Genomic DNA, 13,292 nt, shown 5'->3' with positions numbered 1-13,292 from the left:
TATACTAGCTACTGGTTCTCCTATTTTCTATTATTTTGACCTCACCATGATATTTAAAAATATCCAATTAGCTTAAAGACCTTTTCTGGCCTTCAAATCTTACTCTATTTCTTCATAGAGGCTCCCAAAGTGGTAAAATTCATTTTTACCAAGATCTTAAAAATTATTCTAAAAATTTCTAATAAATTCAAAAAAAAATTCTAAATAAATTTTAAAAAATTATATAGTATTTCTATAATACTAATATCCATATAATGCTACATTTTTCTACCTTGGTGACTTTTGATAATAATAAAAATCAATTTAAATCTAATATAAATCCTATTTTTTTATATCAATAACTAAAATGACATGAGGTTCTTTCTCATGCTTCTTCTAATTACTAACATTTATAGTTTTTATAAGTAGTACATATAGATAAAAGACCAATATAAATATTGGTCTTAATAATAATCCTCAATATTCAACAATAAATAAAAATACTAAATCAATAAAGATAATTGCCTCTAAGACTTATGAAGAGTCCATTTCTAGCACTAATATTTTAATTTTCTATTTTTCTAAGGTTTTCTACAATAATTACTATATATTATGATTTAAAGTATTCTAAATACATATTTTTATTCTAAAAAAATAAGTGAGTCAATTTGATGATTCACACTTATATTGTATTTGTTTCTTTATAAAGGTCGTCCTTATAAGTAAGTCTTTAATTCTAGACTATTTTTTTCTTTACTTTATATAAAGATATAAAAAGTTATCTTACATCTACTATCTTTGAAGGAGATTATGTTTACTACCTAATCAACTTTTTTATTTTCCACCTCTAGCCATGGCATACTAAAGATAATATCATATCTTAGCTTTGTTACTTTGAACTTTTTTCTTAAGATATAGGTGTTAGGCAATATCAAGGTTTCTTCTTCATATGTCTCATTTAATGCATTCTTTCAATCATTTTCAAGGTATGTACTTCTTCCCTTGATTATCTAAGTTTTAATCCCAAGTTGGTCAGTAATTTCAATCAAGATGGAATTTTTTGTAGAGCCACAATCTATAAACACTCAACATGGTTGTCTTCTTAGTAGTTCTATTCAATGCACCAATCAACTCTTTTTATAGTTGTCTAAGACTATGCCATTTGTCTTTGAAAGATAATAGTTATTCTTAATACGAGCCTTTGGCACCCTTATTGAGGAGCCTTATTTTCTTTGCTCTATCTCATTATCGACTTGATGAGTTCTAAATCTATGAACTGGCCTTGTTTTGTTGGTGCTTGAATTTTGACATTTTGGACATCTTTCAATCTAATGGCTTAACTCTTGACAATAAAAACACAATTCCTTTTGCTCTAGTATTTTTCATCTTTGTATTGTCAATAATTCTTGTAAGGCAAAAATTTCCATTGGTATTAATTATTGTGCCATAGTATTAGATAATGGCATAAGACTTTGTGCTGTAGGTCTTACTTTATAATTTTTAAAATCTTTAATATTGATCCTCTGTGCAATCCGAATTGCTTCTTCAAATGTTTGTAGATTCTTTAGTTCTATCTCTTGCTCGACTTCAAGTTTCAAACCTTACAGGAATTAATCTATGATCTCTGCCTCTAAAACATTATCAATTTAGAGACATAAGGATTTGAATCAGGAGATATAATCTTGTACCGACTTAGATTGTATAAGATTTTTCAACTAATTGCATGGTATCTTCCTCACATTGATGGGTCCGAATTGATTCCTAAACTCGGTCATAAATTCCTTCCCATCACAAAATCCACCTTGAGCTTCATAGCTTTGAATTCAATGTTGCCACCAAATGGTTGCCATATCTCTCAAATAATTGGCTGCATACATAATTCCTTCAATGATATTTGCTCTAGATAGTTGGTAGTATTATTGTATGTTGAAGAACCATTGATATACATCTTTGTGTTTTGAAGTCTTAAAATATGTACTAGGCTTATTCAATATTAACCTAGTAGATGTTGACTTCCTTATCCTTGAGGCTTCTATTTGTTCTTGCAAAGTAGCTATATGGCCTAAAAAGTACTATATTTGAGCCTCCATTTGGCATTACTCTACTATATCTCCTATGTTGTAATTGTTCTACTGAAATCTACAATTATAATACCTTTTTATCTCATGGTTGGTTCAAATCTTGCATCAATAGTGGTATAGACAATTAAATGAGCACAATGGACAATACAATTTATATGTGAATATCAAGATGTCTTTTCAACTAACTTATCTAGTAGCATGCCATGCAATCGAGGTACCTCTTTTTAAATAGAATTAATGCTTGAAGCTAAATCAGTAAGTCGACTAATTTATTACCTAGCTCCAAATGAATTTGAAGAGCTACAAAAGAAATTAGAAGAATTCTTAGAAAAGGATCTTATTTGAGAAAGTACATCACTATGGAAATGACATATACTCTTTACATCCAAAAAAGATGGTAGATTTTGGCTTTGCATCGATTATTGAAGCTTCAATAAGCAATCTATTAAAAAAGCATATCTAGCATATAAGGATGATTTTCTTAACTAACTTTGAGGTGCAACCATCTTTAGTACATTAGACCTTTGAAGTGGCTATTAGTAGATATCTATTGCAAAAGAAGATATAAAAAGATTGACACTTTGTATGTGCTATGGACATTTTGAATGGCTTGTTTTGCTTTTTGGCCTCACCAATGCTTGAGCTTCTTTCATGGGTCACATGAACAAAAAAATTTGAGACCTTTTAAACAAATGTATAGTTGTTTTCATCAATGATATCTTAGTCTATAATAAAACCTTTGAAGAGCATGAGCGACACTTCAAAAAGTGGTGTGCTGGCTATGAAATAGTCACTTCTATAGTAACCAATCAAAGTATGAACTTTGGAAGTCGAAGGTCACCTTTTTGGAATATGTAGTATCCTCCAAAGACATATGCATGGAGCAAGATAATATATAAGTAGTGGAAGATTAGCCAACTCTCAAAGATGCTTCTGAAATCTACTCATTTTTAGGTCTTGCCAAATATTATTGCCATTTTTTTGGCAATTTGTATACATTATTGCCTCATTAATAAGCCTAATAGAAAAGGATGCCCTATTTGAATGGAAACAAAGATATAACAATACTATCTCTTAGAAAAACCAATGATTTTTTGAAGTGATCATTGGCCTCTACTATATGATTTGCATCTGAAAAATATAAAATCATGATATTATTGTTGAGAAAAATAGTTACAACTTTTTGACATTTAGCTTAAATATAAGGAAAGGCGACAATACACTATAGCAAACAGCTTGTTGCAAAGACCTCACTTGAAGCCCAAATTGGAGGATAAGATAAAAATTGCTACTATTGGTAGTATCATTTCAAATCTAATCAAGAAAGCATAATGGAAAGAAGCCACACATTGCAATCCTTATTTTAAGATAGTTAGTCATCAATTGAAGGTGAGCAATGTATAATATCAAGATTATAGTCTTAGTAATGGCTTATTCTATTTCAAGAAACAAACTTATGTATATTGTCATATTACGTGTTGTCATGCTTGAGAATGCACTAGGCACCTAGTTGTGGAAGGTGAGGTTGTATTTTATAAATATTCAAAAAATCTTAATAGATTTCATCCATATGAGAAGAATACAATTCAAATTACGATTCAAAAGTGCTAAGAAATACTCTTCTTAGTAGCCTCAATCACAGATAAACCTCAATTGCCTTGTTACTTTTATATTTAAGCAATTTCGATTTTTCTTATAAGCCCTAATTCTAATAAGTGAGCTTTAATAAGCTGTAACTTCTAATCTGACTTGTTGTAAAATTTTACATGCAATTGTCAATGTAAGTCTTCTATATGCTCAAGAATTTTCAACCCAATCCAAGTTATAATTTGTGAGAAAACCTTTAAAAATTGCACTCATGTCATTTGGCCACCAACTTGAAAAGTAAAGCAAAATTCCCAGTAGTGATTTCTCCTTCTTTAATCGTTAACTTTGACTCAAAATTGGTATGCAGCTTATTCTTCAAGTCCTTCAACACTATGCCAAATTTCACCTTGATCCAACTAGTAGATCTCTAGATATCATAGAAATCCTACCTAATCCCAAATTGCCAACCCTCTTGTGCTAAAAACCAGATATTTCTAAACCACACCATTAGATTATCACAAATTTTTTTATACACTTAGCTTACCCAATAATCCAAATAGTACCAAATTTTGAATTATAGATATTATACTAATTGCACAAACTAGCCAAAATTGCTAGTCTTAATTATATTATATAAAATCCAAATCACCAATACAAATCTTGACTTTGGACAATAATTTCTAAGTCTTCAAAAATCCTAACAAAAACAATTCTTATGTCCTTGAAAAGAGCTTTAAGCTAGCTCTCAAATTCTAATCTCTGATCTTTGAATAAATTCCTAACTTACCCTCGGCAATCATTTTAGTGACCAGAGGTCTGATTTGAACCTTGCCTCACAAACGGTTGACCCCCGGATATCAATCTAATCTATCCTTAGGATATTTTAGCCCAATCCTACCCTCAACTTGATCTTAGTATCAACAATACCAACCATTTATCTCTTCTATCTTGATTTTAACAAATTATGGCCTTTCTAAGGCAATAAAAAAGTTTATATATCCTAGAAGATAAAAATACTAACTAACTTTTATCTACTTACTATTAAGACAAGAAAATAGACTAAGAGGCTTTCATAAAAGCCTTATTAAAATATTTTTAAAATATTTGCAATCTTCTTATTTTTAAAGATTAGCATTTAAGTATAAAAATTAAAATTAAAAGAGAAACTATGATATATAAGAACTATGCAAGCAAAATGAGTTGATCAAAATCTTATTATTGACTATCTTAGATATAAGTTGGTGCTTAAGCTTGATATTATTACCAAATGAATTAAACAACTTTATATCTTTGACCATCTTTATGAATTGGATAACTTTATATCTTTCACTACCAAATGAATTGGATAACTTTATATTTTAAACTAACTTTATCATGGTAAGATGCTTAAGCTTGACAATATAACTAAATGATTTAAGCAATCTTATATCTTTGATTATCTTAAATTTAAGTTAGTACTCAAGCTTATCATTGCTAAATAAATTAGGCACCTTCTTATCTTTGACTATATTCAATATGAAGTAGTTTTTAAGCTCAACATTATTGCCAAATAAATTGAAAAAGAACAAAATTTCACTTATTATTAATGTTAGTTATTTCTCAAAGATAATATTATTGCCAAATAAAATTGATAAGCTCATATCATTGACTAGGTTTTATATGAGTAATAATAGAAGCCTGACATCATTGCTAATTAAGTTGGAAATTTTTAAATCATTGTCTATTTTTTTTAAAGTAGTGGTTAAGCTGACATCATTTATAAATAAATTTTAGAACCATATATTTTTAATTATCTTTAAGATGAATAATTATAAAATTTTAACATTATATTTTAAAAAATTGAGTAAATTTTAATTTTTTATTATTTAAAATTTAACATCATTACCAAAAGAGGTTAATAATCTACATCTTTAATTTCTTATATTATATACAAATGCTAAAACTTAATATTATTTCTAAAATATTTAAGAAAAACCTAATAATAATAATTTTTTATATTAATAATATGATTTAATTTGATATTATAATCTATATATATATATATATATATATATATATATATATATATATATATATATATTTTCTACCATAGATATAAATTAGTATAAGAACTTGACATCTTTACAAAAATAATTGACAACCTCATATATTTGATTATTTTTTATTTAATTAAGTATTCAAGTTTGAAATCATTACTAATTAAATTTCCCAATTTTATAGCTTTATTACTATTAATATATAAATGTACTAAAACTTGATATTATAATCAAATAAATTAGACAAATTTACATCTTTGATTACTTATAGTATATTGTAGTGTTCTACATCAATAATATTGCTAGATATTAAATATTTAAATGATAAATTAAATAAGTAACTAATTTGACAATCTATATTAGATGTTTTATTGGTATTAGATTAATTTTTCACTTTAAGGATTACCTTCTAAAATTTAAATTTATTTCAACAACCAAAGTAGGTATTTTTGGTCCCTTATTATGACAAAAATATATATTTATTCCAATAATTATCTATATGATTGGATAGAAGTAAGTAAATGTAGATTAATTTTATAGTATCTTTTAGAAAAGCTTCCTCAAAGCTTCATAGATGTCAATTTAACTTTACACGTCTTTGTAGTTGATTAGTAGGTTAGAAGCTTAATTAAGAAGATAACTATGTGCTAAACATATTAGTAGCTTGTGGAACAAACTAACTATGTAGCACATATGTAGAAAACTTACCTTGCAAGTTAAGATATGTATCTTAGAAAGTCAACATATGTTGGAGGACCTATAGAACAATGCTTTATAGCTCCTAATTAGATAGTATATATGGAATCAAGAATAAAGCCTTCTTCATTGTTGTCAATACCTTTTTAATCCTTAATCTTATTTTAAGACTTTCTAGTCTTCTTGTCTTTAGCAATAATCATTATAATTTAATATTATATCATCTTTGAGTGATTTTTTAATTTTTTGAATGATATAAAAGAAAATTAACTTTTTAGTTCTTTGATGTTTATTTCTTTGATAATTTGACAAAAGTGGTAATTTATAATTTTTGTCTTATTTTTAAAATTGAATGGATGATCCCACTTCTATTGTTTAGTTTTAAAGATTGTAGACTACCTACTTTTAAACATATAGTTTAATTTTTTAATAATGATTTTATCTTTAAAGAAAGTTGATTATTCCTTTTTATAGAAATTTTTATTTGATATTAGAGGCTATGGATTATCCTCCTATAATTTGATTTCTTGGATTTTTTAAAATTACCTATGGAAGAAAAGATTATAGATGCTACTTTCAAAAAAAGTAAAAATAAATTTGCAACTATTGTAGATCTTCAAAATCTTGTTAATACTCTAAAAGTAAAAATCTCATATATTTTTAATGTGAATTATGGAGGTACTATTCCTACACAAATGAAAGAAGTCTAAAGACTATATTAAAAAATTACATAATTAAAGAAAGTAAATAAGTCAACCTCACAACCAAATTCAAGAAGTCTTACTTTTATAAGCACAAGGAAAGCAAAGATTAGTATACTTGAGAAGTTTGATGGAATAAGATCAAAAATTTTAAGTTTTTTACAACAAGTTAAGTTCTATTTAAGGTTGCAACTTTTCTAATATCTCAATGGATTTATTTAGATTAGATTCATAAAATCACTTCTATTGAGAAATGATCTTTTTTGGTTTGCACCTTTAATTGAAAAAGGTTCATGTCTATTTTATGATTTGAATTCATTTTTAAAAGTATTTATGGATACATTTGGAAAAAATATTCAAAAAATGATAGTAAAGACCAAACTTATATCTCTTTAACTAGGATCATGTTTAGTCACTACATATATATATTAAATTCTAAAATCTTATTTGTAATGTAGATTGGAATAATAAAGCCCTTATCAATCAATTTTGATATAGATTAAAAGATAATATTAAAGATTTATTATTGACAATTCCAAGAGTAGATTTACTAGAGTAATTTATTGCTTAAGCCATTGCATGTAATAATTGATTCTTTGAAAGATGCTAGAAATAAAGATTTCTTTAAAGAAATATAAATTAAGTTATAGTGACACCTTTTAAGTTTTTGGTTGCTTACTTATTTAAATCAAAACTTATGTGAATTAATATGGTATATTTTAAACCTTGTATTGAGCAAAAAAAACTTATCATTATTAAAAAGGTGTATGCTTATATTGTGGAGAATCCAAGTACATTATTCAATTTTATCCAAAAAAAAAAAAAAAAAAAAAAAAAAAAAATCACAAAATAAAGAGCATGGTTGCGAAAGAGCACAATGTATCAAAAAACAAATTTCTTTAATTATAATAAGGACCACGCGGCTAGAATCTTATATAACAACTAATAAAGATCCTATTTTTTTCCTAGATCCGTCACTTTTTTTCACAAAAAATATTTATTTAGGACCAAAAAATCACAAAAACTTAGTCTTATTATATTTAAGAACCTTAGTTTATTTTATAGAAAAAACTTTATTAAAAATTAAGAAATATTTTTAGTTAATAAAGCTAAATTCTTATATGTAAAAGATATAAATAGTTGTTTGCTATCTTTTGAAAATATTACATATGAAATTGTTCTTTTAGATGTATCAATTAAAGGTCATAATATCATAGTAATATTTAATATAATAAGATCTTCTTCCAATCCAATTATTTTAAGATTATTGTGGTTAAAAAAATATAATCTTCAAATAGATTGAATTTTTGATAATCTTAATTTTTCTTGTAATTTAATCCAAAATTTTATTAGTTAGTAGAAATATATAATTCTAATACATTCAAATTCTTATTAATAAGTACAAAAGCTTTTATTACTAACGCAAAAAAAGGACATCTTTTGCTATATGTGCCATGCCTATTTTTGATGGTAGAAATATATCAAGTGATATTCTTAGCTAGTATCAAGATTTTTTAGACATTTTTGAAAAAAAAAATGTAGATATTCTTTTAAAGCATCAATCTTATGATTCTTCAATTGATTTGCAAAAAAAACTCAACCACCATTCCAACCAATCTTCAATTTATTGCAAAATGAATTGGTTGTACTAAAAGAGTATTTTCATGAAAACTTTGTTAAAACTTCATAAGACATTTGAAATTTCTAAGAAGAGCTCATATCTTATTTATAAAGAAAAAAAGATGGATCTTTGTAGATGTGCGTAGATTATCAAAGGCTTAAGAAGATTACTATGAAGAATAGATTTCTTTTTTTCCTAATTTTAGGACTTTTTGACTAATTTAATTAAATGAAGATCTATATAAAAATAGATCTATGTAGAGCATATAATGTAATTTGCATAAAAAAAAAGATGAATAGAAGCCTATTTTTCAAACTAAATATGGATATTTTGAATATAATGTCAAGCCTTTTGAATTCACAAATATACTAGCTACTTTTTAATATTTCATAAATGGCATTTTTATGATTTTTTTGATGATTTTGTTATTTTTTATTTAAATGACATTCTAATCTACTCCAAGATTACAAAAAAATATGAACTTTATGTTTATTTTGTCTTACAAAAACTTAGATATACAAGATTATATGCTAAGATGAAAAAGTGTGTATTCTAAAATATTCAAGTTGACTTCTCAAGATACATCATTTCCAATAAAAAAACTAAAGATAGATCTAATGAAGGTCTAGACTATCATTGATTGAAAAATTCCAAAAATAATCAAAGATATGTAATATTTTTTAAGATTTGTCAATTATTATAGAATCTTTATTAAGATTTCTTTTCAAGTTGCAACTCTTCTTATACATCTGATATGTAAAAAAAATTGAATGGAATAAAAAAGTTGAAGCATCTTTTGAAGCCTTAAAGATAATATTTATTTTTAGACTAATTTTATATTTCATCAATTTTTCCAAGGCATTCTTTATAAAAAAAATTGCATCAAACTTTGCTATAGGTATTATTTTGTTACAAATGGAAGTAGATGACAAGCTCCACCTAATAGCTTTTCATTCTAAGAAATTTTTAAAAATTGACATTAATCATAAGATCCATAATAAATAGCTTCTTGTAATTGAAGATTCATTTTAAGAATAGCATCATTATCTAAAAGATGCCTTTAGTCAAATCACCTTATATATAAAAAAATAAGAACCTCAAGTACTTCATGTTGGTTCATATTTTGAATTATTATCAAGTCTATTTTTATCAAGATCACTTATCAATTCAAAAACAATAAGATTTGTTAGATGCCATTTTTAAACATTCTTATCTTCTATCAAAAGAAAGAGATGTATTTTTTAATCAATAAAGAACAATTCTCTTGAAGTCAAAGTATTTTCATCTTCAAGCAATAAAATCAACATTGATTGTTGTTTCAACCTTTCTTAAGCAAGTTCAATTGAGTATGTCTTTTAATTCTTTTATTTATGATACTAAGAATAATTCTTCTAAGTCTCATTATACTTTAAATTTGAATTCAAAAATAATCTATTCTATTTTGAAAGAAAATTATATATTCCAAAAAGCAAAGTATGATTACTTGTTCTTCAAGCCCATCATGATTTTTCAGCAATCGAACATTTTAGATACAAGACTTTAGAATTAATATCTAAAGATTTTTCATGGCTTTAAATGTGGAAGGCAGTCAAAGACTTTGTACAATCATGTGATATTTGTTCAAGATTCAAAACTCTTTCTTATTGATCTTATAAACTTTTTTAGCTATTACCTATTCTGAAACAACCATGATCTTTTGTTTCTATAGATTTTATCATGAATCTTTTAGTCTTACATTAATATGATTCTATATTTGTGATAATAGATTATTTTACTAAGATGTTATATTTTATACTATATACAAAATCTATCACAAGTAAAGAAATAATTAAGCTTTTTCTTTACAATATCTATTGCTATCATGAATTGCCTAAAGATATCATATTAGATAAGAAGACTCTATTTATATCAAGATTTTGGAGAATTCTTTCTAAGATTTTAAAAGTAAATATAATGCTTTCTTTAGCTTTTTATCTTCAAACTAATAGATAAACAAAATAAGTGAATCAAATTTCAGAGAAATATTTGAGGTGTACCATCAAAAATCATCAAGATGATTAGATAACTTTTTTACTATTGATAGAATTTTTATAGAATAATTTGATACATTCTTCTATTCAACAAACACCTTTCTTTACCAATTATGGTTATCATCTACAACTTGATATTTTTGACTTTTCCAAAGTTTATAATCTTATGACAAAAGATTTGGCAAATCATTTGTCATAGCTACATGCAACAATGAAGGTATAATTAAAAAAAGATCAAGAATAATAATAAATCAATATAGATACCTATCACAAGAAACAACCATAATTCAATATGGATACAAGGTATGGTTATTTTATCACAATATTAAGACTACTTGTTCTTGTGATAAATTAAATTATTGTAGACTTGGATCTTTTCCTATTTGTAAATAAGTCAATCTTATTGCTTATTGATTACATCTATCAGAATCTATGAAAATCTATTTTGTATTCTACATGAATTTTTTTGAGCCATATAAGACAATAAATATCTTAAGTAGACAAATTCTACCTCTTCTTGTAGAAATAAATAATAATCAAGAATTTGAGATAGAAAAAGTCTTAGATTCAAAACAATGTTGAAATAGGTTGAAATATCTTATTTATTAGCATGGATATGATATTAATAAATGTACATAGGAGCCACCAAAGAATTACAATTTTGGCTTTATACATATTTATAATTGATTAATAAGTTAGAAACTTAATCAAAAAATTATTAAAGTATCACGAACATATTTTTATTGTAAATATTATGTACATACTATGAATAGGTAAAAATAAATAAAAGTAGATTAATTTCGTAATATCTTCTAGATAAGCTTCATAGATATTACTTTGATTTTATATGTATTTGTAGTTGATTGATAGATTAGAAACTTAGTCAATAAATTAACCACGTGCCATACATGTTAGTAGCTTGCAAAACAAGCTAACTATGTAGTATCTATAAAAAATTAAAAAAATAAAAAAATAAAAAATACTTACCTTGCAAATTAAGATAAGTGTTGTACAAAGTCAACACATTTTGGAGGTCCTATAAAACATGGCCATATAGCTTTAGGTAGATAGTATATATAGAGATAAGAATAAATCCTTCTTTACTCTTGTCAATTCTTTTCTTACTTCTAATTTAATTTTACGAAGTCTCTAATTTTCTTATCTTTTGGCAATAGCCATTATAATTTCTTTTTAATATACATACTTTCTTATTTTTATTTTGTTATATTTTTTTAAAAAAATCTCACTTATTTACTTTTTTCATCAAGTTTTTATTTTTAATAGATTAACAAGTACACATGTGTAATATTAGAGTTTCATCTTTTTTTGATTAAAAATAAATTATACATATTTTTTGTTAAGTCATTAGCATATTAAAAATTGTAGATTATCCTCTTCTAAATTGATAATTTTTTCTTTATTTTCAAGTCGTTTTTTTTTACTGATCATGAGTGATATTAGATATTTTTTTCATCTAAGTATTATTATAGCAGAGCTTATTAAAATAAAGAATGTAATGGTACAAATGTAAGAACTATTGAAAAAGTTAATGCTTGTGATATATCAACATAATTTACCACCACAAAAAAGAATGAGAATGACAAAAAATAGAGATATAGAGATGATTTAAGTTGCTCCAATATTTGCACCAAATCATGTCTCTTTTCCTATGGTGAAATATCATTCAAGAGCTAGAGAACCAAAAATTGTCTTACTTGAGAAGTTTGATGTTACAAAATCAAAGTTTTGAGGATTCATCAATCAAGTAAAATGAGCAATTAAACTTCAATTCCAAAGCTATCCAACTTTAGAATCATAAGTCAAATTTATTGAAACACTACTTTTTTATTTTGTATTATCAGAATTTTATCTTTTTTTAAATGACATGATTCATTATTAGAAAATTTTTAAAAAAAATTAGAGGAGTTTTGATCTACGTATAGAGAAAATAATGCTGTTTATATTACAACAAACAAGATCTATATTTTATGATAAAAAAAATTAAACTATAACATCATATACTTCATAATTTAGATAACTTGCAATTAATATGAAGTGGAATGATGTTGTAGTTATTAGCCAATTTTTTTATAGATTATAATATGAAGTAAAGAAATTGATGCTTAGATTACGTGATCCCTAAACATTAATTAAGCAATTGATTTTGCTGTAAAGTATAACAATCAACTTTTTAAATTTTGGTCTAAGAATCACATAAATAAGCCTTAATAATATTACAATTTAATGGCAATATCGATGTCTTTTCAATATATACCTTCAAAAGTAGAGGATATGTAAATTGACATGGTATATTTTAAACTTCTTATGGAGTAAAGAAAGACTTGTTATCATTAAGAAGGATTGTATTTATATTATAGAAAACCAAAATATACTGCTCAATATTATTCAAAGAAATAATGCAATCATAAAATGAAAAGAATAATTATCAAAGAAGATAATATATCAAAAAATAAGTTTGTTTAGCTATAATAAGAACGGTACAGCTTGAACTTTGTACAACATCTAATGAAGATCTTATTCTCTCCTCAAAACCATCTCTT

Source organism: Physcomitrium patens, chromosome 7, assembly GCF_059467195.1.
Source record: "Physcomitrium patens ecotype Gransden chromosome 7, ASM5946719v1, whole genome shotgun sequence".
Lineage (NCBI taxonomy): Eukaryota > Viridiplantae > Streptophyta > Bryopsida > Funariales > Funariaceae > Physcomitrium > Physcomitrium patens.
This window is presented reverse-complemented; position numbering follows the sequence as displayed.